This window comes from Dermacentor albipictus, chromosome 7, assembly GCF_038994185.2.
Source record: "Dermacentor albipictus isolate Rhodes 1998 colony chromosome 7, USDA_Dalb.pri_finalv2, whole genome shotgun sequence".
Lineage (NCBI taxonomy): Eukaryota > Metazoa > Arthropoda > Arachnida > Ixodida > Ixodidae > Dermacentor > Dermacentor albipictus.
In genome coordinates this window covers 139471166-139497404 of record NC_091827.1, presented here as the reverse complement: position 1 = coordinate 139497404, position 26239 = coordinate 139471166, and the positions used below count along the sequence as shown (strand labels likewise).

General features: G+C 47.9%; 1 protein-coding gene and 1 long non-coding RNA gene across 3 annotated transcripts in view; one reads left to right on the top strand and one right to left on the bottom strand.

The window, feature by feature from the left end:
* LOC139047299 (uncharacterized) overlaps window positions 1–26239 on the top strand; it is a 1527628-nt gene that overhangs the window by 1426010 nt on the left and 75379 nt on the right. The gene's annotated exons all lie outside the window — the stretch shown is intronic.
* Window positions 11980–15558, bottom strand: LOC139047298 (uncharacterized). 2 transcript variants are annotated; one of them, XR_011507080.1, is made up of 3 exons: window positions 15267–15558; window positions 13777–14206; window positions 11980–12934 (listed from the first exon to the last, which is right to left on the bottom strand). It is a non-coding gene; the product is annotated as an uncharacterized lncRNA (long non-coding RNA). The 2 variants fall into 2 exon arrangements; XR_011507079.1 differs by having other exon boundaries at window positions 11980–14206.

Below are 26239 nucleotides of genomic sequence, written 5' to 3'. Positions count from 1 at the left end.
TGTATAATTTGGAACGGTAAGTGTATGTTTCATATCTTTATTGAAAGCTGTACCACCTGCTGCTTGGTCTTCTACAAGCACGATGTGCTTAGATTGACCAGCAAACAAAATCTGTCAACAAATGTATTTGAAATAAAGTCTGATTTTATTTGATTTGACAGTAGAATCTGACAGACCACCGGCCTTTATAACAAAATATTCTAATGCACTCCCAAACATAAGCAACATCCTAAGAAAATACCACCCAATATTATCAAGTAACGAGCGTCTGCGAAAAGCGTTCCCGGATGTACCCAGGGTTACCTATCGCCGAAACAAGAAATTTAAAGACATGTTAGTGCACGCAAAAGTCAGCCAGCAGCATTCCCCCGTAATATGAGCATGTTGTCGCCCTAGGTGCAAAACCTGCAGGCACCTTCAAAGTGACATTAAAATTAAAAGCACCACAAATAATTGTACACATGAAGTAAATTTAGCTTCACTTACACAAGTTCGGATGTGATTTATATGCTTGAATGCTCCTTCTGTAAGAAACAATATATCGCTGAAACAGGACAATCAATGCACGTCAGATTAAACAGACATCGCGCGGACACAGCTAAAAAGCTTCCCAAAGCCGTCACCAAGCATTTCAACCAACGAGGTCATAACTATGATGAACTGAAGCTCTACATCTTACAGTCAAATTTCCGTTCTGAACGAGAAAGAAAATACAGAGAATCAAACCTTATCCATAAGTTCAAGACATTGCAACCAACAGGCATAAACGTTTCAAAGGGAGTTTTAGAATCTATTCGCTATGCTAAACCTCAAGCTACAGGCAACAACACTTAGTTAGATTTCTTGGCGTATCCCCCCCCCTTTTCCTTTTTCTTCTCTTTTTTTTCAGCCGGCGTGTCAGACGCCCTTGACACGCCGGCTAACGCGCGTGTGTTGACAGACTGGGGTGAGGGGAGAGGGGCCTGGCTTTGACCTTGTACACAGCGTTCCTTTACTAATTCGACACGCTAACACACTTTCCCTCGTTTCCGCGCCCTCCCGCCTCACACCCCTCTCCTTTAGAAGAACCCCACCTATATGTACTGTGGCGAGGAAAGCATACGTCGCCTCGAAGAAGACAAGTCCACTTGTCGAAACGTTGGCTCCTGCATTCACCTTGTTCACGTTTTGCGCATCGTCTTGAATTGCCATCTCCCGCATTCCCCGTCTTCTATCCCCATAAAGTCATTTTTTCTCTCCCTGTCCCGAAGCCCCAATTCTTTCAATTAGTACGCCCCGTTTCTTTGAACAAAAGGGTTAAGCCCTTAACAGAAATTTACGCGATGTTCGGCCGTTTGCTCTTTCTGTCCGCAGGCACCACATTCCGCATGTATCCATTGATGCTTGCCTCGATCAGCATGTCTTAATCCTTCATTTTTGCCTTCAGTCAGATAACCTCCATTTGAATATTTCTACCCGTATAAAGTCTATTTTTCTCTCACTGTCCCGAATCCCCAATTCCTTGAAAGAGTACACCCCGTTGCTTGAACTGTAGGGTGAAGCACTTACCTGAAATTTATGCGATGTTTGGCCTTTTGCTCTTTCTGTCCGCAGGCACCACATTCCGCATGTATCCATTGATGCTTGCCTCGATCAGCATGTCTTAATCCTTCATTTTTGCCTTCAGTCAGATAACCTCCATTTGAATATTTCTACCCGTATAAAGTCTATTTTTCCCTCACTGTCCCGAATCCCCAATTCATTGAAAGAGTACGCCCCGTTACTTTGAACTGTATGGTAAAGCTCGATCGGCAGGTCTAAATCCTTGATTTTTACTTCGATTCAGATATCCTCAGTTTGAATATTTCTACCCGCATAAAGTATATTTTTCTTTTACTGTCCCGAATCTCCAAATCTTTGAAAGAGTACGCCCCGTTGCATTGAACTGTAGGGTTAAGCCCTTTGCAGAAATTTATGCGATGTTCGACCATTGCTCTTCTTGTCCACACGCACCTCATTGCGCATCTGTCCCTTGGTGCTTGCCTCGATCGGCATGTCTTTATCCTTGATTTTTTCCTCCAGTCAGATAACCTCCGTTTGAATATTTCTACCCGTATAAAGTCTATTTTCCTCTCACTGTCCCGAATCCCCAATTCTTTGAAAGAGTACGGCCCGTTGCTTTGAACTGTAGGGTTAAGCCCTTACCGGAAATTTATGCGATGTTCGGCCTTTTGCTCTTTCTGTCCACAGGCACCGCATTCCGGGTCTATCGCTTGGTGCTTGCCTCGATCGGCACGTCTAAATCCTTGATTGTTCCCTCGAGTCAGATATCCTCAGTTTGAATATTTCTACCCGCAGAAAGTATATTTCTCTCTCAGTCCCGAATCTCCAATCCTTTGAAAGAGTACACCCCGTTGCTTCGAACTATAAGCAAAAGCCCTTAACAGAAATTCATGCGATGTTGGGCCGTTTGCTCTTCCCGTCCACACGCACCGCGTTCCGCATCTATCCCTCGGTGCTTGCTTGGATCGGCAAATGTTAATCCTTGATTTTCGCCTCCAGTCAGATAACCTCCGTTTGAATATTTGTACCGAACGCCGACCGGTATGTCTGCATAAAATCCATTCAAATCAATGGGGTCACGCACTATGTTAACGCGTATGAGACGGCCGCCGAGGACACCATGAAGGGATTCATGCGCGGAATCCCCCTCTCCGATACCGCACAGCAAGTCAACGCCAATATCGTCAATACTCGCAACCTCCTCGCACTAGCCGCAAAACGCATTGGAACGACAACCGCCGTTGTTATCGCCTTCAGTGGCCCCGACGTGCCATATCTGGTCCGTTACGGAGCTACCTTAATCCCATGCTCATTATTCCGCAAGCAAATAGAAATTTGCTACCAATGTGGCCGCCTCGGACACCGCATGGATGTCTGCCCTTTTCCCGATAACAAGATCTGCAGAGGTTGCGGAGTCCGCAACCCACCTCTCGATCACACTTGTAACCCCAAATGCTCACTGTGCGGCGGCCCTCATCTTACAGCGAACAAATCGCGTACGGCTCGCTACAAGACATCATACGTTATTCACAAGCCCATTGGGGAACGCCGAGCTGCATTGCAGGCCACCCTTCAAGAAAGTGACTTCCCGCCCTTGAACTCCAGGCCCCGCTCCAGATCCCGGACTCCATCACGCTCGAGGCAACATTGTTCCCGGACCCCTTCACTTTCGAGACAGCGCCGTTCCCGGTCCAGATCTACTTCTGCCCCACCCGCCAAGTCTCCTACTAACAAGGTGAGCTTCGCAGAAGCCCTTAAGGGCGCCTCGCGAGAGGGTCGCAACACACCTTCTCCACAGTCCACGAACACCAATGATAACGCAGAAATAGCTCACCTCAAAAAATAAAATGCCATTATGCGCGACCTAATTCCCAAGCTCTCGCAAGAGGTTCGCGATCTTAAAGGATCCAAGGCACCCGCTCCTACACCACCTGCCGAAGCGTCCCACTCCTCTAGCCACGACGCTCCACTGACACCAGCCCCCAAAAAGCGCGCCCTCTGAGAGGAAGCCACGGGCCATGTGCGCTCAGAGGTTAAGGACATGCTAGTCGCACTTCAAAGCACGATTACCACACTCTAGAACGCAGTCGAATCCATGCAACACGCCGTTTTCGCACTGGCACAGCGCGTCACAAAAATTGAAACCCATCTACAAGCTCTCCCAGTGCCCGCTCCTCCTACCCTCCAAACCCCAGCACTGCCCCTGATGGCATCCCCCAATCCCCATCATGGCCCACACTAACAGAGATACACTTATCTGGCAGTGGAACTGCCGAGGCTATCTCCGCAAACAGCCAGTCATCCGTCAACACCTTCGTACCGTCACCCGGCAACCGGACGTCATCATGATTCAGGAAACTCATATCAATTCGGTCACCCTCCCAGGTTACCAACCTTTCATCGCGCCACATGCTTCTCGCTGCCTCTGCACTTTCGTCCACGAGAGAATCACCGCCATCAAACACAATCTCAACGACCGAAACATCGAACACCTTCTCGTTGAACTTATCCCCACCAGGAGACGTAAGGAAAGTATTTTTCTCCTTAACGTGTACAGCCATCCCTCTGCCAAAGTTCGAAGCCGTTTTCTCACCCTCTTCAAGAAGGCCCTTAACGTAGCTGGCACCAACCCCCTCGTTATCGGTGGAGACTTCAATCTCTCCCACACGGTATGGGGATATGGCTACTCGACGACGGCGGCTCAAAACCTCTGGAAAGACTGCCAAGACCTTGGCCTCACTTTCATTACATACCCCACGTTCCCCACACGCCTCGGTAGCTCCACTTCCCGCGACACGACCCCCGACCTGACATGCACCAAGAACGTCACCAACGCCCAATGGAGCAACACACAACATGATCTCGGTAGTGACCATTCCATCATTGCCATACTTATCCCTCGGATAGCTTCAGTTACTGCCAAACCCCGGGAGTTCGCTTGGGTTGACTGGGATGCATTTCGCAAGCATCGATCCGCTGACCAGCACGCGGAACGCATAGCGGACATTGATGCATGGACCCGAAATCTCCACTCCGATACCAATGCAGCCACGCACACCGTTACCATTGATGCCCCCGTCGAGCGCATGGACAGTAGACTGGCCCACCTCCTCGCGGCTAAAACATCCATCCCGCTGGAAAGGGCAACGTCTCAACAGGCGCCTCCGCGCTAAAATAGCCCTCCTTAATAAGGAAATCGAAGCCCATTGCCTCACTCTGAGCCGTTAGCAGTGGACTTAACTGTGCAATACTCCTAACGGACAGATCCATTGTCCCTCTTCTTGGAAGCTTCTCAAACACCTCCTCGATAGTCAAGCCACCCGCTCTTCCCAACAAGATCGCCTCACTAGACTTCTCTATACAGAAATGAAGAAACAGGGCCACGCCCAAGTCTTAGACTACCTCACCAACAAGTATCTCCCCGTGGGCCCAGTGCAATCTCACGGCTCCTACACTGGGGCCCCCAACCCCCCACTGGACGAAGGCTTTAGTGTCGCTGAGATCCAAGCCGCCGTGCATAAATTAAACAGCCGTTCTGCCCCTGGGCCCGATGGGGTCACTAACAAAGCCCTCCGTAATCTGGATGATGCCTGCGTCACCCACCTGACAGATTATATCAATGACTGCTGGCGTAATGGTGCCATTCCGCCGGCCTGGAAAACAGCAAAGGTCATCCTAATTCCGAAACTTGGCAAACCTTCTAGCCTCGATCATCTTCGCCCTATCACACTAACCTCATGTGTGATAGGTTATGCAGCATGCCTTCCTCACGTGAATTAACAACCATTTGGAAGGCACTGAAGCGTATCCTCACTTTGTCATTGGCTTCCGGGCCCACCTGTCGATCCAAGACGTCATGCTACAACTTAAGCACCATATACTAGAAGATAGAACACGTACTACTAAAGCTATACTCGGCCTCGACCTCGAAAAAGCATTTGACAGCATAGCCCATTCCACCATTCTTGGCCGCATCTCACGCCTTAATATCGGTGCACGCGCTTATAATTACGTCAGAGACTTTCTGTCTAATCGCACGGCCTTCCTTTCGGTGGGGCATCTCCGCTCCGACGCCCAGACTTTGGGCAGCAAGGGAACTCCCCAGGGCTCCGTTATCACCCCAATGCTTTTTAATCTTGTCATGATCGGTCTTGCCAAGGAGTTGCAGCAAGTGGACGGTGTCACCCCCACCATATACGCTGACGATATAACCATCTGGGCCCACAAAGGCAGTGACGGCGAAATAGAAACGGCACTACTATCCGCCATTCAAACAGTCGAGACCTATATCCAAGGCACGGGGATTCGCTGCTCCCCTGCGAAGTCCGAACTCCTTTTCTACAGGCCTACTCTCCATGGCCGCCGTCCAAAATACTCCAACGCTAAATGCCATTACGAAGACATTGCGCTTCATCTCACGGATGGCAGCCCCATACCCCTCGTCACCAATATCCGTGTGCTCGGCTTGCTCATAGAGGCGAACGGAGCGAATGGCATGGCCCTCGCGAAAATGAAGATGAATACAGCCAACACCATGAGACTTTTGAAGCGGGTCTCCAACCGCCGTGGGGGTATGAAAGAGGAGAATCTCCTCCGATTAATCCAGTCATTCGTAATTTGCCACATCACCTACGTTGCTGCGTTTCTAAACTGGTACAAGGCTGAACAAACCAAGATCAACATCCTCCTACGCGGTGTCTATAAACAAGCCCTCGGCCTCCCCGGTTGCACAAGCACTGACCTCTTCCTTCAACTAGGCGTCCACAACACACTGGACGAGCTCATCGAGGCCCAACGTCGCTCTCAGCTGGAGAGACTCACTCTCACAGCGACGTGTCGCCATATCCTCACCTCGCACGGTATCACCGACCACCATCAATACGGCCATAAGCGCCAGATCCCCTTAACCATACGAGGTTGGATTCACGCCGATCCTATCCCCAGAAACATGCACCTCGAATACAATCACGCACGTCGCACAGCACGTGCCACGGTTCTCACCAAATCCCTTACTCGGCACGACGGTGTGAGTTTCGTCGACACCGCCGAATATCCCCACGGTACCCGCTTTGCAGCCATCACCACGCGTGAAGGCTCTCTCCACCAGGCTATCAGCCTAGTAACCCCACACGCTGAGGAAGCTGATGAAGTGGCCATCGCGCTAGCCACACTAGACCCAACATGCCATACCATCGTCTCTGACTCCCGCTCCGCCGCTATCAACTATATCAACGGTCGTATTTCACACCAAGCCTTGCACATCTTGCAACAAGTGCCTGCTCAACCGACCATCAGGTTACACTCGTCTGGTTCCCGGCTCATGTAGGCACCGTCCACCCGCACCTCCCAACCCTCAACGAGGTTACCCACTCCCTAGCGCGAGGCCTAGTTAACCGCGCGGGAGAAGGGGAGGCTGCCCCCACCGGTAGGGATCGCCTGACACGCTACAATGATCTGGTGAAGACCTTCTACTTAGGGCATAGAACCCTCCCCGGCCCACACAACAAACTATCCCGAGTGCAGGCTACAACTTTCCACCTGCTACAAACCAATACTTACCCCTCCTTACAACTTCATAACAAAATCTACCCAGACATTTACCCATATCCCACGTGCCATATCTGCAATACACAGCCAGCCACACTTCCACACATGCTTTGGGACAGTATACACCAATACCCCGACACTAACCCCACGACCCTCTCGTCGAGATAGCACGCTGCCCTGCGTAGCCCCAACCTTGACGACCAACTCTGGGCGACCCAGCAGGCGTGCGAGGCGGCCAAGAGGCAACACCTAGACGTCACCACGTGGGAGGCCTAGGCCCAGCCACCATCTCTCGCTGGTTTCAATAAAGTTCATTCACTCAGTCAGTCAGTCCCGAATCTCCAATCCTTTGAACGAGTACACCCCGTTGCTTTGAACTGTAGGGTTAAGCACTTCATAGACATTTATGCGATGTTCAGCCAATTGCTCTTCTAGTCCACACGCACCTCATTGCGCATCTATCCCTTGGTGCTTGCCTCGATCGGCATGTCTTTATCCTTGATTTTTGCCTCCACTCAGATAACCTCTGTTCGAATATTTCTACTCGCATAAAGTCTATTTTTCTCTCACTGTCCCGAATCCCCAATTCTTTGAAAGAGTACGGCCCGTTGCTTTGAACTGTAGGGTTAGGCCCTTACCGGAAATTTATGCGATATTTGGCCTTATGCTCTTTCTGTCCACAGGCACCACGTTCCGCATCTATCCATTGGCGCTTGCCTCGATCAGCATGTCTTAATCCTTGATTTTTGCCTCCTGTCAGATAACCTCCGTTTGAATATTTCTACCCGCATAAAGTCTATTTTTCTCTCACGGTCGCTAAGAACAATTCTTCGAAAAAGTACTCCCCGTTGCGTTGAACTGTAGGGTTAAGCCCTTCACAGAAATTTATGCGATGTTCGGCCAGTTGCTCTTCTTGTCCACATGCACCGCATTCCGCATCTATTCCTTGGTGCTTGCCTCGATGAACATGTCTACAACCTTGATTGTTCCGTCGAGTCAGATAACCTCCGTTTGAATATTTTTCCCGCATAAAGTCTATTTTTCTCTCACTGTCCCGAATCCCAAATTCTTTGAAAGAGTACGGCCCGTTGCTTTGAATTATAGGGTTAGGCCCTTACCGGAAATTTAAGCGATGTTCGGCCTTTTGCTCTTTCTGTCCACAGGCACCACGTTCCGCATCTATCCATTGGCGCTTGCCTCGATCGGCTTGTCTTAATCCTTGATTTTTGCCTCCTATCAGGTAACCTCCGTTTCAATATTTCTACCAGCAGAAAGTCTCTTTTCTCTCACGGTCGCTAAGAACCATTCTTCGAAAAAGTACTCCCCGTTGCGTTGAACTGTAGGGTTAAGCCCTTCACAGAAATTTATGCGATGTTCAGCCAATTGCTCTTCCTGTCCACAAGCGCCGCATTCCGCATTTATCCCTTGGTGCTTGCCTCGATCAGCATGTCTAAATCCTTGATTGTTCCCTCGAGTCAGATAACCTCCGTTGGAGTATTTTTACCCGCATAAAGTCTATTTTTCTCTCACTGTCCCGAATCCCCAATTCTTTGAACGAGTACGGTCCGTTGCTATGAACTGTAAGGTTAGGCCCATACCGGAAATTTATGCGATATTTGGCCTTATGCTCTTTCTGTCCACAGGCACCACATTCCGCATATATCCAATGGCACTTGCCTCGATCGGCAGGTCTAAATCCTTGATTGTTACTTCGAGTCAGATATCCTCAGTTTAAATATTTCTACCCACATAAAGTATATTTTTCTCTTACTGTGTCGAATCTCCAAATCTTTGAAAGAGTACGCCCCATTGCTTTGAGCTGTAGGGTTAAGCCTTTTGCAGAAATTTCTGCGATGTTCGACCATTTGCTCTTCTGGTCCACACGCACCTCATTGCGCATCTATCCCTTGGTGCTTGCCTCGATCGGCATGTCTTTATCCTTGATTTTCGCCTCCAGTCAGAAAACCTCCGTTTGAATATTTTTACCCGCATAAAGTCTATTTTTCTCTCACTGTCCCGAATCCCCAATTCTTTGAAAGAGTACGGCCCGTTGCTTTGAATTGTAGGGTTAGGCCCTTACTGTAAATTTAAGCGATGTTCGGCCTCTTGCTCTTTCTGTCCACACGCACCACATTCCGCATCTATCCATTGGTGCTTGCCTCGATCGGCATGTCTTAATTCTTGATTTTTGCCTCCTATCAGATAACCACCGTTTGAATATTTCCACCCGCGTAAAGTCTATTTCTCTCTCAGTCCCGAATCTCCAATCCAATGAAAGAGTACACCCCATTGCTTTGAACTGTAGGCTTAAGCTCTTAACAGAAATTTATGCGTAGTTCGCTTATTTGCTTTTCCTGTCCACACGCCCGGCATTCCGCATCTATCCCTTGGTGCTTGCTTTGATTGGCACGTCTCAATCCTTGATTTTTGCCTCCTGTCAGATAACCTCCCTTTGAATAATTACACCCGCATAAACTCAATTTTTCTCTCCCTGTCCCGAATCCCCAATTCTCTGAAAGAGTATGGCCCGTTGCTTTGAACTGATGGGTTTAGCCCGTACCAGAAATTTATGGGATGTACGGCCATTTGCTCTTCCTGTCCACAGGCACCACATTCCGCAAATATTCCTTGGTGCTTGCCTCGATCGGCATGTCTTTATCCTTGATTTCTGCATGCAATTATAAAACCTCCCTTTGAATATCTCTACCCACTTAAAGTCTATTTTTCTCTCACTGTCCCGAATCTTCAATTCTTTGAAACAGTACGGCCCGTTGCTTTGAACTCTGGGGTTAAGCCCGTACCGGAAATGTATGCGATGTTCGGCCTCTTGCTCTTTCTGTCCACATTCCGCATCTATCCCTTGGTGCTCGCCCCGATCGGCACGTCTAAATCCTTCATTGTTCCCTCGAGTCAGATAACATCCATTTGAATATTTCTACCCGCATAAAGTCTACTTTTCTCTCGCGGTCGCTAAGAACCATTCTTCGAAAAAGTACTCCCCGTTGCCTTGAATTGTAGGGGTTTTCTCACACGTGTACATAAACCAGCCTCACTACACATCAGCACGCAAAGATCATGAACAGAAGATAAGAGAATACAAAATTAATACATCGGCCTTTAGCAGCTCCTTTTTCCCAAGGACCATCAGTCAGTGGAACCGACTTCCTTCCTCAATTGTACGAATTTCTTGTCCTGACAAATTTTTTCTTCATTAAAAGCAAAAGAATATTTTGATCCCTAAAGCTTGGTCAATATCCCGTGTACGTCTAGCAATCATCATGACCTATTCGCAACTCAAATCAACATTAGGGGGCGCTGCGAAGCCTGACCCGGTCTGGCTACACTGTGCAGTATGGCGGCTTTACGGAGGTCCCCGCGTACGTTTTCCTTGGTGAAAACTTTAAGTTTGTTGCACTGCGATGTTAATTCGCGCTGTTTTGTGGGGGGAGAACGGGTAGTGGACGCCGAGCACCTCATTTTAGTCGGTACCAGTGGTACAAAGAGTAATTAAGTAGAAGTGGTCGCGCGTGTGTGCAAACCTCCGGCGTGACAGCGGACCCGCACGAGATTGTGGTGAGAATCGCCGACGCATTCCAGGACCCATCGATCGTGGAGGCAAAGTGTTCGTGCACTGTTGGATTGTCGCAAAAGTGCAAGCACATCTCGGCTGTTTCTCCTGGCACCTTATCCTGGAACATTTGGTGTAGTTGTCAGTCCCTTTAATGTTTCATCTCTACATTGCGTTTCAATGCTGTTCATATTGCAAAGATCGTAGTAAAGTGAAATGTTCATGTGCGTGCACCGTTGTAAGCAGAAGAGATCCTATTAGGTGCCGAACTGCAACTTAGCTTCACCTTGTGCTGTGGCGCTTGGGGTTACCTATCACAATACATATCCTGCTTTTTTTCTTTTTTTGCCGACATGACTGTTTGTTTCCTATGGCTCATACGTTATTGTTTCACAATTTGTGCTCGAGCAACTGCGTGATATCAGTGGCGACTCAGGCAGAACTCATGAAACCAACTTTTGTTGTCTTTGTTAGTGCCCTTCTTAAAGGGGCCCTGAAACTGGCATGCCGCATAATATAAATACCACGACCACCACAAGCTCTGTTCGCAGGACGATCAGACAGCCGTGTGTATTTATTGGTCTCTGTAAGTGATGTAGCTCCAGGCGTCCATCTCGCGTTTAGAGAGTGCCACACATGCCTGAACCACAAGTAGCAATGTGTGAAAAAAAAAAACTTTACCAGGACCTTGCTACCTTGCCATGCACCGTGTAGCTTCCAGCACACTAGCTGAGGCGAAAGGAGAAAGCAATGCATCAGTGCAATAACTACTAATTCCGCTTACAGTTCAATGATTCGAAAAATTTTTGCAGCAGGTGGTGTCCTTTTGTAGTGAGGTAACTATGATCAGTCGGAAGTTTTTCAGTGCCCCTTTACATGTTTGTTAAGTGCTTTAAGTGCATGTTAAACTTTTATGTCACTTTCCATTTATTGATATGTTGATAGTAAGGACAGCTCTATATGCTCTCTGGAGGTCAATAATTATCATTCACTGATGTTAAGTCTGCACAAGTGTCTCCCCATGTTGTATTTCCAGTGGTTTAGTTATGCTTCCCAGGACAGCCATTTGCACTGTATTCAACAAACTGGGAAGAAGCATAAATTATGGTACATAAACCAGCTGGGGTCATTTGAATCGAACCATTCTTTCAGAGTACTCAACTCTGGTGGCCACACTTTTTAAATACTCATCGTATGCAGGTTTCACACTGTTCCATGTTACTTCTCATGTTCTGTTTGGCCAGATATACCCTCATATGGTAAAAAGTGCAACAAAAATGGGCTTGAGTAAAACGTATGAGGCAAGTACAGTGAACAAAATATTGAGTGCATGTGGTTTATTTTGTGAAAAAATACAAGTAAGGAAAGGGACAACAAACAGCCATTGAAGAATAACCACAACTCTATGCACACAGATCATAAGTGAACTGCAAATATCTCGGAATACCATAAGATGAAAACTTGCATCAGAATGCGTAGTGTAAATCAGCACTTCAATGAAGAATACAAGTTGCAAAAGAATGTGCATTGCTAATTTACAAAAAGTGTGTTGAAGTTGAAGTCTGCAGGTTTGGCCAATGCAAACAAGTGCAGCATGTAGATCACATGGCAACGATTGTGTCTGAAAAGTATGAAGTGGCTGAGTGGCATAAAATATGCTGGATTTCCAAACAGAAGACCGCACTTACTCTCAAGGCCGCCACGCTTTGATGGAGCCAAGGTCACACGCACAAATGCCTCTATGCAGTACAGGCTACTTGCAATATCGCCAGCCATGGCACGACTTCAGGTGAATCACCTAATGCCGAATATGCAAACGTGCCACTGGAATTCATCTTTTGGTGGCACAGCCACAGTTACTTTTAAAATTTCACACATCAACTGAGCAGTCTCTGCAATTATGTTGCTACATGTAGTTAGAGAACAGTTAAAAAGGTGACTCAAGAATGCAGTGGAAATATGCTTCAATTTCACCAATGTCAATGCAATTGTTTTTACACATAACTGGTGCCGTCCTGAAAGTGGATGAATTTTTGTGTAGCACGTCACACGAGCATTCAGAACATCGAATGATGGCAGGCCTGTGAATGCATTTACGTTGCTACTATTTATCGTGTTCACAAACTTCTGTGGAAAAGTACCCGATGTCACTTGGGCAGCCTTGCTTTCTGTAAGCCTTGTCCGTGAAGCCATTTCTAGTAGGAAATTTGCCACGTCTTTTTCTTCTCTTGAGTACTCTGCCATTAATGTCCGGAGGCCAGGTTGGCAAGCAGATTCCTGTCACAAAACAAAAGCAAGAGTTGTAATGTCCGACATATCTGACGCGAAATGCAGCTTCTTTTTGTCATTCCAATAATGCACGTCAATGTATTAAATTCAATGTTGGAAGTAGGAAAGCCAGGCTTTTTGCATCAGGTAATTTGCACCCATCATACACCACAATCCTTTCACGAAGTTAATCCAGAAAACATGCTGCCGCCTAGGTAAAGACAGCTACCACATCACAAATATATAGAAAAAATAAATTGCCATATTTGCTATGTCCTTGTCCCTTATGGTGTTTGCAAGGCTTTGGTCCATGTTGTTAGGGGATGGGAAATCGTCCTGCAATGTCAGATAGAGTTCAGTTCAAGAAAACAGTGGTTAAGCAATGTGTGCACAAGTTGCAATTAATGTGCACCCATCACACACCACGTGCTACAATGCTTTTACGATGTAAATCGAGAAAGCATGCCACCGTCTAGGTAAAGACAGCTACCACAACACATACATATACAAAAAGAAATTGCCAGGGAAAAAGGGCTATCTCGACGCCTTTATCTTGAGTCCCTCATGATCCAGACTACGCCACACACTCTGAACAGGAGCGATGGCAATCTGCCGTCAGTGTATGCGCGCTGCCTGCGTCACGTGTTCTAGACTATTTAAGCGAGCTGCTCGAGCACCTTTGTTTATTTTACCTGTGAACAAGGCTCCCGTGTGGGAGCCGAAACGTCTTCTTTTCTTTTAAATCTTTATTTGGTCGCCGAAGTGCCCCGGGTTTTTGTTTACCCTTTTAACCATGTTTCATCCCGACCAGACGGGCTTCCGTCAAACACTGAACTTCAAAAAGAAATTACCATATTTCCTTTGTCACTTATTTGGTCCATGCTGTCGTGGTCAGGGGATGGGAGATCGTCCTGCAATGTCAGAGTTTAATCCCAAGGAATTAGTGGTGAAGCAATGTGTGCACAAGTTGCAGGCAGCACAAGGCAGGCAGCTTCTAATGGGGAGGCAACAGTTTCTTTGCTTGATTCATTCTGTAATGCATTAAAAGGTGTTGACATCTATTGCATGCTTGTAGACATGGTGTATGTACCATAAGCATATAAGTGCTGCACCATGTAGTCAAATTAACTTACTCTGGCTGACCGATACACACGTCGGCGAAGTCTTGCCAGTGAAAGCTCTTTCATATGAGCATCCTTGTTCTCATCATAACATGACGTCCTTGGCAGGTTTTCAGTTGGTACTGCATTTTTTTCAGCCGCTGTCTTTGACATGCTACATCTGAAAAAATAAATGAATTGTTTATGCTTTATTGTGCCTCAATATGGGCTGCACCCAGAATTTTTTTCTTTTTACCTCAGAAACAAGGCCACAATATTTATAAAAAAACATTTGCAAGGAAATGAAGCACGGTTTGAGTGTGCAAGGCTATGCAACGTTGTACACCGAATGTAGCATCTGCAAAACGTAGTTGAAAGCTGCTCATAACGCAAAGTACACAGGTGCAAACACCACCACATAACCGGAGTAGTTTTGCCACTGACTTGGGGATGATTTAATAACACAGATAAAGCTAGCTTAGGTACTAATACTGCACATACATATGCGACACGTCAGTAGACGGCGGACGCCGTAAATTTTCCTCGAAACTAGCAAACGCGTGTAAAATTGACATGTGGCTGTCGCGTAAGTGGCAAACTTCTGCAATGAACGTGATAGGCTCGCCGTCGGTGCGAAATACCAGTGTCATATTGCCACTCTTGAGCACGTCGGAGAATCTCAAGTGCAAGTGGCAAATTCGTAATCAGTCGCGCTGGGAAGTGCCCGCGTGCAGTGCGCCTGTGCTGCAAGTTCATCCGCACCACGCATGATATTTATTCCGCTTTAGCATGCCACATACGTGGCACGTTTACACTCAACACTTCCCGAACTTGCTAGTACATCATTCGTAAACATTTGAATCTCCGACGCCCGTATAAGTTGCGCGAGACGTGCTGGGCATCAAAAACCTCCCGAGTTACAGCCGGGTGTAGCCAACGAGCGCAGAGGTGACGTTGCTCGCAGAAACCGCTGTGAAGCGTCGAACATGAGCTCTAATTACAGCCAATGTGGTTAACGAGTGCAGAAGAGACGTTTCTCGGAGAAACCGCTGTGACAGGTCTCGAACCTGTGCTCGAATTTCGCGTTGCGGCTAACATATGCAGCAAATAATGCATAGCCCAATCGCCAGTGCCCGCAATGCGAAACCTGTTTACATAAGGTGACACAGCGACATGTATAATGGCCACGCACAATGGTCATGCATTAGGGTCGAGTTCACAAGTTCACAATAGTGTCTCACCTGGTAAGGAGAAATTATCCCGTGCAAAATGCCGTGAGCAAACAGTCACTGTAGGCGTCACAGCCTTGCCGATGCGGAGGTTAGCGATCCACCTGGTTCTGCGGCTTCAGCCTTTCCACTCGGAGGGAAGTGCGTGAACGGAAATATCGCTGTCCTTCCATCTCGCTGGCACGCACCGAGGAACACAGCAGAACTGCTTGGCCGTTCGCTTTTTCTTTGCTAGCAGCTTCATTCTTCCGTCCGCGACAGCAGCCTCTACGGCACACACGGCGACTGGACCTCCGTATTTCGTTTCTCCCTATTGCCGCTAGGTGTCGCATGAATTGCTGGAGTTGCGAATAAACAATCCCAGCTGGAAATGACATTTTCTTTTAGTGCCCTTTTTTTTACCTTGTCGCACTGTATCTTAATCACTGCATTGTTTCTTTTTTTTCCAACTGATTATTCGATTTGTTTTTTTTGCCTTTTCATTGTGAGTCTGTATCATTGTGCTTTATGTACTCTTTTTTTTTCCAAATGTGACATGTGACATCTGCAACGTGCCTGTTTCCGATATGGCTGTGTGCAACTTAGCTGTGTGCTTTTCTTTCTTTTTTTTGTCGGCCTATAATAATGTGTTGTTGACTTACACAAATTTATGCAAACCTGCAATTTTGATGCTTGTTTTTCATCTGTACCCCCCCCCCCCACTGTAATGCCTGAATGGGCGTTGTGGGTACTAAATAAATAAATAAACAGAAATTTCTGCGTTGTTCGTTTATATCCTCTTCCTGTTCACACGCACCGCATTCCACACCTATCCCTTGGTGCTTGCATCAATCGGCATGTCTTGAACCTTGATTTTTTCCTCCGGTCAGATAACCTCCGTTCGAATATTTCGGCATGCATAAAGTGAATTTTTCTCTCACTGACCCGAATCTCCAATTATTTGAAAGAGTACGCCCTGTTGCTTTGAACTGTAGGGTTAAGCTCTTAAAAAAAATTTATAAATTGTTCATCCGTTTCCTCTTCCTGTTCACACGCACCGCGTTCCGCATCTATCCCTTGGAGCTTGCCTCGATCGGCACCTCTAAATCCTTGATTGTTCCCTCGAGTCAGATAACCTCCGTTCGAATATATCTCCCCGCATAAAGCCAATTTTTCTCTCACTATCCAAAATCCCCAATTCGTTGAAAGAGTACGCCTTTGTTGCTTTGACCTGTATGATAAAGCTCGATCAGCAGGTCTAAATCCTTGATTTTTACTTCGAGTCAGACTTCCTCAGTTTGAATATTTCTATCCACATAAAGTATATTTTTCTCTTACTGTCCCTAATCTCCAAATCTTTGAAAGAGTACGCGCCCCTTTGCTTTGAACTGTAGGGTTAGGCCCTTACCAGAAATTTATGCGATGTTTGGCCTTTTCCTCTTTCTGTCCACACGCACCGCATTCCGCATCTATCGCTTGGATCTTGCCTCGATCGGCACCTCTAAATCCTTGATTGTTCCCTCGAGTCAGATAACCTCCGTTTGAATATTTCTACCCCCAAAAAGTCTATTTTTCTCTCACTATCCAAATTCCCCAATTCATTGAAAGAGTACGCCCCGTTGCTTTGACCTGTATGGTAAAGCTCGATCGGCAGGTCTAAATCCTTGATTTTTACTTCGAGTCACACATCCTCAGTTTGAATATTTCTATCCACATAAAGTATATTTTCCTCTTACTGTCCCTAATCTCCAAATTTTTGAAAGAGTACGCCCCTTTGCTTTGAACTGTAGGGTTAGGCCCTTACCAGAAATTTATGCGATGTTTGGCGTTTTCCTCTTTCTGTCCACACGCACCGCATTCCGCATCTATCGCTTGGATGTTGCCTCGATCGGCACCTCTAAATCCTTGATTGTTCCCTCGAGTCAGATAACCTCCGTTTGAATATATCTCCCCGCATAAAGCCAATTTTTCTCTCACTGTCCGAATCCCCAATACTTTGAAAGAGTACGCCCCGTTGCTTTGAACTGTTGGGTTAAGCCCTTAACGAAAATTTATGCGATGTTCGGCCATCTGCTCTTCCTGTCCACACGCACCGCATTCCGCATCTATCCATTGGGACTTGCCTCGATCGGCACGTCTAAATCCTTTATTTTTGCCTACAGTCAAATAACATGCGTTTGAATATTTCTACCCGCATAAAGTGTATTTTTCTCTCGCGGTCGTGAAGCACCATTCTTCGAAAAAGTACACCCCGTTGCTTTGAACTGTAGGGTTAAGCGCTCAACAGAAATTTGTGCAATCTTCGGCCGTTTGCTCTTCCTGTCCACACGCACCGCATTCCGTATCAATCCCTTGGTGCTTGCCTCGATCGGCACGTCTAAATCCTTGATTGTTCATTCGCGTCAGATAACCTCCGTTTGAATATTTCTGCTCGCATAAAGTCTATTTTTCTCACAGTGTCCCTAATCCCCATTTCTTTGAAAGAGTATGCCCCGTTGCTTTGAACAGTAGGGTTAAGCCCTTAAGTGAAATTTGTGCGATGTTCGGCCGTTTGCTCTCCTTGTCCACATGCACCGCATTCCGCATCTCTCCCTGGGTGGTTGCTTCGATCGGCACGTCTTAAAACTTGATTTTTGCCTGCAGTCAGATAACCTCCGTTTGAATATTTCTACCCGCATAAAGTCTATTTTCCTCTCACTGTCCCGAATCCCCAATTCTTTGAAGGAGTACGCCCCGTTGCTTGTACCTGTAGGGTTAAGCCCTTAACGAAAATTCATGCGATGTTCGGCCATTCGCTATTCCGTCCACACGCACCGCATTCCGCATCTATCCTTGGTGCTTGCCTCGATCGGCACGTCTAAATCCTTGATTTTCGCCTCGAGTCAGATAACCTCCGTTTGAATATTTCTACCCGCATAAAGTCTATTTTTCTCTTCCTGTCCCGAATCCCCTATTCTTTTAAAGAGTAGGCTCCATTGCTTTGAACTGTAGGGTAAAGTGCTTAACAGAAATTTACGCGTTAATCGTCCGTTTGTTCCTTCTGTCCATACGCACCGCATTCCGCATCAATCCCTTGGTACTTGCTTCGATCGGCACGTCTAAATCTTAGATTGTTCACTCGAGTCAGATAAACTCCGTTTGAATATTTCTACCCGCATAAAGTAAAGGTGCCCGTCGGGCACCTTTACCCGCAAGCGCCGTCCCCGTCAACAAGACGGTGGAATGGCCAATCCAAGGCTATCAGCATGGCGGTCAATCCCAATAAGTTGGTTGTGTGGCAGTGGAACTGTGCCAGTTTTCAACGGCGCAAAGCTCCGCTACAGCAATTCGTTTCGGCACAGGCGGTCAAACCGCACCTAATTCTGTTACAAGAAACTCTCGATGACGCGCCCACCTTCCCGGGATACCGGGTTGTATCGATACCGGAGGAAGGAAAGCGGGGTTTAGCAACCTTGGCCGCACGGAAGTGCTCCTTTCAAGTACACAAATTACCAATTGGCAAAACTAGGGCGGAAATTATTATGGTCGAAATTATCCCTAACAATTGGCTTAAGAGCAGTGTCTTCCTTTTAAACATATACAGCTCGCTGTCGGATCAACGGCAGGCATTCGCCACGCTCATGACAAAGGCGGTGGCCCTGAGCAAGGGGGCCCTCATAGTGATAGCGGGTGACTTCAATGCCCCCCACAATGCCTGGGGATACCCCCGCCAATCCACCAAGGGCAATCTCCTTGTCCAGGCAGTTGCTGACTGCTCAGTGGAATTGATTATGGATGCTCAATACCCGACGCGAACCGGCACGTCGGTAGTCCGAGACACCACTCCGGACCTGGCATTCGTCAAGAACGCCCCCGAAGCACGATAACAAAATTTGCAAGAGAACCTGGGCAGCGACCACTTCATTGTGGAGATTACCCTAACGATTAGCACAGCCCCTACCAGGGAATTTAAAGTGACGGATTGGGATGCCTTCCGAAAAATACGGAAGGCGGTCCAGACCGACTACGATAATCTCAATAGTCAGTTCACAAGACTACAGAAGGACGTACAAGCTGCGACCACGGTGGTAAAGACCGACCTAAAGGTAGATCGTATGGACGCACACCTTGCGCACCTCCTAGAAGTCAAAAACTCCATCCTGCGCCACTGGAGAATGCACAGACTCAACCGCCGGCTTCGCAAAAAAATTGCGGAGCTCAATCGTACAATTGAAACTCATTCCATCGAACTGTCCAAACAACAACGGAATGAAGTGTGCTCCTCGGTTGATGGGCAGATGAGAACGGGGGGCAAATGGAACCTGCTCTAACACTTACTCGACGATTCGCAAACCAGAAGCAATCAGAGACTAGCCAACGATCGCATAGTTCATAATAAAAAGGCGGCGGGCGTATTTGAACACATCCTTTTGCAAGAGTTGGCCGAAAAGTATCTTCCGCTGGGCCACTCCGGTGACGGGGATTATCCTTGTTATCGGGGGGGAGCGGTGGGGGAGCTCGACGCCCCCTTCACGGAATCCGAAATCTGGGAATTGCTGCGAACGCTCAATGGTCACTCTGCACCGGGCCCGGATGGCATGTCCAATGAGCTCCTCCGGAACTTGGACGAACAATCAGTTGCGCTGCTCACCGGGGAGGTCAATAAAATTTGGGAAACGGGCCTAGTCCCTGACTCCTGGAAGACAGCCTCAGTGGTGCTCATCCCGAAACCAGGCAAACCTCTTGCGCCGGAGAACATGCGGCCCATCTCGCTCACGTCCTGCGTGGGCAGGTGGCCGAACATGTCATTCACAACCGTATATCTAGGCATATAGAAAATAAGGAGTTATTCCCTCACAACATCGTCGGCTTTCGGCCGGCACTCTCCACACAGGACGCCATGTTACTTATAATGAGGTAAATCATTGATGTCGACACTAGAGACACTCGGGGCATCGTTGCCCTAGACTTGTCCAAGGCTTTTGATAACATCTCGCACCGGTTCGTACTAGACGCCATCTCAGATCTGGGCCTGGGGCCTCGATTCCATGCGTACGTTAGCTCCTTCCTCAGGGATCGCAAAGCCGTTGTCAAAATAGGGCAAATCAAATCGAAGGAATTTACATTGGGAGCGAGAGGCACCCCGCAAGGGGCGGTCATCTCTCCCCTACTGTTTAACATCGCCATGAAGGGCCTCTCGGACAGAGTGGCCACAGTAAGAGGAACGGGTCACGCCCTCTACGCGGATGATATTACCGTGTGGTGCATGGGAGGGTCTGAAGCTGCAGTGGAGAGTGCGCTCCAAGAGGCACTCGACATCACAGAACACTTCCTACTAGACACGGGCCTGAGTCTGTCACCAACCAATTCCGAACTTCTATTGTATAGGCTTACCCGACGGGGGGTTAGGTGCTCCACACCCTTAGATCAATTTCCCATAGCCCTTTATACGAGGGACGGACAACAAATTCACAGAGTGGATACCATCAGGGTCCTCGGACTCTTGCTGGAATCTCGCGGGGGCAACTCACAGACTATAGCCCGCATTACTACGAAGACGGAGAATATGCTTCGGCTTATCATCAGGGTCTCGAACCGCAGAGGGGGTTTAAGCGAGAGCAATCTACTCAGACTCTACCACGCGTTTCTGATGAGCCACGTTAACTATGTAGCCTCCGCGTTGCGCTGGTCTAAACGGGATGAGGCCAAAATCGACGCCCTCATGCGCAAAAGCATCAAGCGCGTGCTGGGTTTACCACTCAATACTAGCACCGCACGTCTCATGCAACTAGGCGTGCACAACACCCTATCAGAGGTGATCGAGGCCCAACGAGTGGCTCAAATAATTCGACTATCATCATCGCGAGCGTGGAGACGCATCCTCGAGTCCGTTGGATGCGGTCACCAGGAAATCACGGAGCGCAACGTGACCTTATCACCCATGGTCCGAGATACGTTCAAGGTAGATCCCATGCCACGCAACGTCCACCCTCAATACAATGTAGGGTGCCGGGTAGCCAGGGCTCGTTCCCTGTTAAAAGCGGCTGCTGCCACTCCGAATCTGGCATGTTTCGTTGACGCCGCCGAGTACGAGTGCTCTGATCACTATGCCGTAGTTTCGGTTGACTCCAATGGCACTCTCATTAATTCAGCATCCGTGCGGAAGGTTTCTTCAACAGTAGCCGAGCAGGTTGCTAGAGCTATAGCACTGAAGGTCCCTCTACGTTCCAATATCTTTACAGACTCCAGATCGGCAGCCCGAGCTTTCGCCTCCGGCTCGATCTCAAAGGAGGCAGCGGCCATCCTCGGCAGCGAGGGGGCTGCTGGTTTTCATTGCACCAAATGGTTCCCGGCCCATATGGGAATCAATGTACACTCTGAGCTTGGTAACGCCAATGAGTTGGCCCATGACTGTGCGCGAGGTCTTACACACCGCGGCGGTTCAGGTAGAATAATAATATATGGGGTTTTACGTGCCAAAACCACTTTCTGATTATGAGGCACGCCATAGTGGGGGACTCCGGAAATTTTGACCACCTGGGGTTCTTTAACGTGCACCTAAATCTAAGTACACGGGTGTTTTAGCATTTCGCCCCCATCGAAATGCGGCCGCCGTGGCCGGGATTCGATCCCGCGACCTCGTGCTCAGCAGCCTAACACCATAGCCACTGAGCAACCACGGCGGGTGGTTCAGGTAGACTCACGGGCGGCGACTTAGGGCAGCACAGGGATTCGCTTCTCACTTTTCATGAAATCTTGACACATTATCAACTTGCACCGCGGGCCTTTCCGCTACCACACCCTAAACTTAATAGATCACAATCGTAGGCGTTTCGCATGCTTCAAACGGGGTCATTTCTCTCCAGGGGCAGATTCAGTCACTTCGCGCCTAATGTAGAACCCCACTGTCCAGACTGTGGGGAGGCGTACTGCTCCTTGTCCCATATGCTCTGGCAATGCCCTGCGTTACGCAGCTCATCGCTAACCACTCTAACCAACTGGGAGGCAGCCCTTAAGAGCGGCGACCTCTCAGAGCAACTAAGGGCTGTCCAGAGGGCCTGCGACAGGGCGGAGGACCACGATCTTCCCACCCCGACGTGGGTGCGGCCCGCGATGGCTACGGGGACTCCCTGAAAAGGGAGGTACCCTAACGCCGGTTCCTCAGGACCATTAATAAAGTTCTTTGTCTGTCTGTCTGTCTGTCTGTCTCTCACTGTCCCGAATCCCCTATTCTTTTAAAGAGTACACACCGTTGCTTTGGAATGTAGGGTTAAGCCCATAACATAAATTTATGCGATGTATGGCCGTTTGCTCTTCCTGTCCACTCGCACCGGATTCCGCATCAATCCCTTGGTGCTTGCTTCGACCGGCACGTCTTAATCCTTGATTTTTGCCTCCAGTCAGACAACCTCCGTTTGAATATTTCCACTCCCATAAAGTATATTTTTCTCTCACTGTCCCGAATGTCAATTCTTTGAAAGAGTACGCCCCGTTGCTTTGAACTGTAGGCTTAAACCCTTAACAGAAATTTATGCGATGTTTGGCTGTTTGCTCTTCCTGTCCACTCGCACCGCATTCCGCATCAATCCCTTGGTGCTTGCCTGCATCGGCGCGTCTTAATCCTTGATTTTTGCCTCCAATCAGGTAACCTCCGTTTGAAAATTTCTACCCCCATAAAGTCTACTTTTCACTTACGGTCGCTAAGAACCATTCTTCGAAAAAGTACACCCGGTTGCTTTGAACTCTAGGGTTAAGCCCTTAACAGAAATTTATGTGACCTTCAGCCATTTGCTCTTCCTGTCCACACGCACCGCAATCCGCATCTAACCTTTGGTGCTTGCTTCGATCGGCACGTCTAAATCCTTGATTTTTGCCTCGAGTCAGATAACCTCAGTTTTATTATCTGTACCCGAGAAAGTATATTTTTCTCTCACTGTGCCAAATGTTCAATTCTTTGAAAGAGTACGCCCCGTTGCTTTGAACTGTAGGGTTAAGCCCTTGACAGAAATTTATGCGTTGTTCGTCCGTTTGTTCTTCCTGTCCACATGCACCGCATTCCGCATGTATCCATTGGTGCGTGCCTGCATCGGCATGTCTAAATCCTTGAATGTGCCATTGAGTCAGACAACCTCCGCTTGAATATTTCTACCCGCATACAGTGTATTATTCTCTCACTGTCCCGAATCTCCAATTATTTGAAAGAGTATGCCCCGTTGCTTTGAACTGTAGGGTTAAGCACCTAACAGAAATTTATGCGTTGTTCATCCGTTTCCTCTTCCTGTCCACATGCACCGCATTCCGCATCTATCCCTTGGTGCTTGCCTGCTTTGGCACGTCTAAATCCTTGATTGTGCCCTCGAGTCAGACAACCTCCACTTGAATATTTCTACCCGCATAAAGTCCACTTTTCTCTCACTGTCCCGAATGTCGAATTCTTTGAAACAGTACGCCCTGTTGCTTTGAACTGTAGGCTTAAACCCTTAAAGGGACCCTGAACCAATTTTGGCGATTTTCTACAAACCTACTGAGTCGTTAGAGTAGGTTCTTCTGACCATTAATTGATGCATCTAAGTGCTCTGCGTAAAGCGTGTAATTTATTATAAGGTTTTAAAAATACCCATCGCTGCCGATCGCAGCGCACTGCTCGGCGGAATTTTAAGCCGCCCCTACCCATATGATGCAAATAACCCATATTACGTCACATGGGCGAGCTATCTGATTGGCTGACCAGGGCGCGTGGTCGATAATTTTTCCAACTTTATGGTGAACAAATGATGCTCGTAATAGTTGGAATGTTAGTTACTTTGTTTTAAAAAGAAAATAACTTAAAGAGAATACACAAGAATAGTTTTTTTGTACACTTCAGCACTTCCGGCACACAGCAAGTGTCGTCTGCTTGTGTTACAACGTACTCCATTTTGACGAGAGCTCCGCGGTCAGAGTCGGTCTCAGTCTTTTCGCGAGCACTATGATTCGACTTTGTTGCCTTGTGGACTGCAAACCTAGCGACCTGCAAACCGCGAGTCCAGTATTAGGACAAACACAAGCGCAAGGGGACAGGGTCTGGCCGCTTGACTGTGCCGGGATGAGCCACGAGATGAGCAGAAGGGCAAATGTGAACGGTCTGCACGGTGCAGCCACCTGGTGGCACAGACCTCAACCATACACAGTAGCAGCAACGAAGTGTATTCTTTGCTGCTGGTGTCTATTTTTCGCAGGAGTGTCATCATCAACACGTTGATTTAAAAATGTTTAAAATGCTTTACACTTGGTTAGAGCAATATTAGCGCTTTGTTTTAATGGTTAAGCGCTGCGCCAGCAAGTGTCTGGACCGTGCAGACCGATCAGGCTGCTCACGTACGTCTACGCTAAAGTTCCTTCATCAGCTTGAGTTTATGCCTCCAGTCATTCGCCGAAATGACCAGCTTGCCTGTTTTTAGCGGAGTACCGGACACGTTCGGAGCTACGACAGAATGCTCGCAACGCACGCTGCTTCGATAGCTCTCGGTCGACGGCCAAGCGGCTAGCGGAGAGGTCTCGCGCGGGAGGGGGCGTGCTTCTAAACAACCGGAAGTGAGCGATGTGACGTCGCATCGTGACGCTGAACCAGTGAAGGCGGAGCTTAGCGCCGCTCGCTCGGCGAGCGAGTTGAGGAGGAAAAGCATAGCTAGGGAGGAGGGTAACTTCTAATCGCTTGCAGCTCCATTAATACGTAACGCTTCACTTAAATTGTGGTGCGAATGTTCTACTTAAGCTGTACCCTACGCGCCTACAAAATTTGTCCGAACCGTTTCAGGGGCCCTTTAACAGAGATATATGCGACGTTGGGCTGTTTGCTCTTCCTGTCCACTCGCACCGCAATCCGCATCAATCCCTTGGTGCTTGCTTCGATCGGCACGTCTAAATCCTTGATTGTTCACTCGAGTAAGATAACCTCCGTTTGAATATTTCTACCCGCATATTTTATCCTTTTCTCTCACTGCCCCGAATGCCCTATTCTTTCAAAGACTACGCCCCGTTGGTTTCAAATGTAGGGTTAAGCCTTTACAAGAAATTTATGCGATGTTGGGCCCTTTGCTCTTCCTGTCCACTCGCACCGCATTCCGCATAAATCCCTTGGTGCTTGCTTCTATCGGCACGTCTTAATCCTTGATTTTTGCCTCCGGTCGGATAACCTTCGTTTGAATATTTCCACTGGCAAAAAGTCTCTTCTTCTCTCGCTGTCCGGAATCCCCTATTCTTGAAAGAGTACGCCCCGTTACTTTGAACTGTAGGGTTAAGCCCTTAACAGAAATTTATGCGATGTTGGGCCGTTTGCTCTTCCTGTGCACTCGCACGGCATTCTGCATCGATCCCTTGGTGCTTGCTTCGACCGGCACGTCTTAATCCTTGATTTTTGCCTCCAGTCAGATAACCTCCATTTGAATATTTCTACCCGCATATAGTCTATTTTTCTCTCACTGTCCCGAATCTCAAATTCTTGGAAAGAGTACGCCCCATTGCTTTCAACTGTAGGGTTAAGCCCTTAACATAAATTTATGCGTTGTTCGGCCGTTTGTTCTTTCTGTCCACAGGCACCGCATTCCGCATCTATCCTTTGGTGCTTGCCTCGATCGGCACGTCTTAATCCTTGATTTTCGCCTCCATTCAGGTAACCTCCGTTTGAATATTTCTTCCCCCATAAATCTCTTTTGCTCTCACTGTCCCGAATCCCCTATTCTTTTAAAGAGTACGCCTGGTTGCTTTGAACTGTAGAGTGAAGCTCTTAAAAGAAATTTATGCGTTGTTCGTCCGTTTGTTCTTCCTGTCCACACGCACCGCATTCCACATGAATCCCTTGGTGTTTCCTTTGATCGGCACGTCTAAATCTTTCATTTTTCCCTCGGGTCAGATATCCTCCGTTTGAATATTTCTACCCGCATAAAGTCTATTTTTCTCTCACTGTCCCGAATCTCCAATTCTTTGAAAGAGTGCGCCCCATTGCTTTGAACTGTAGGGTTAAGCTCTTCAGAGAAATTTATACGGTG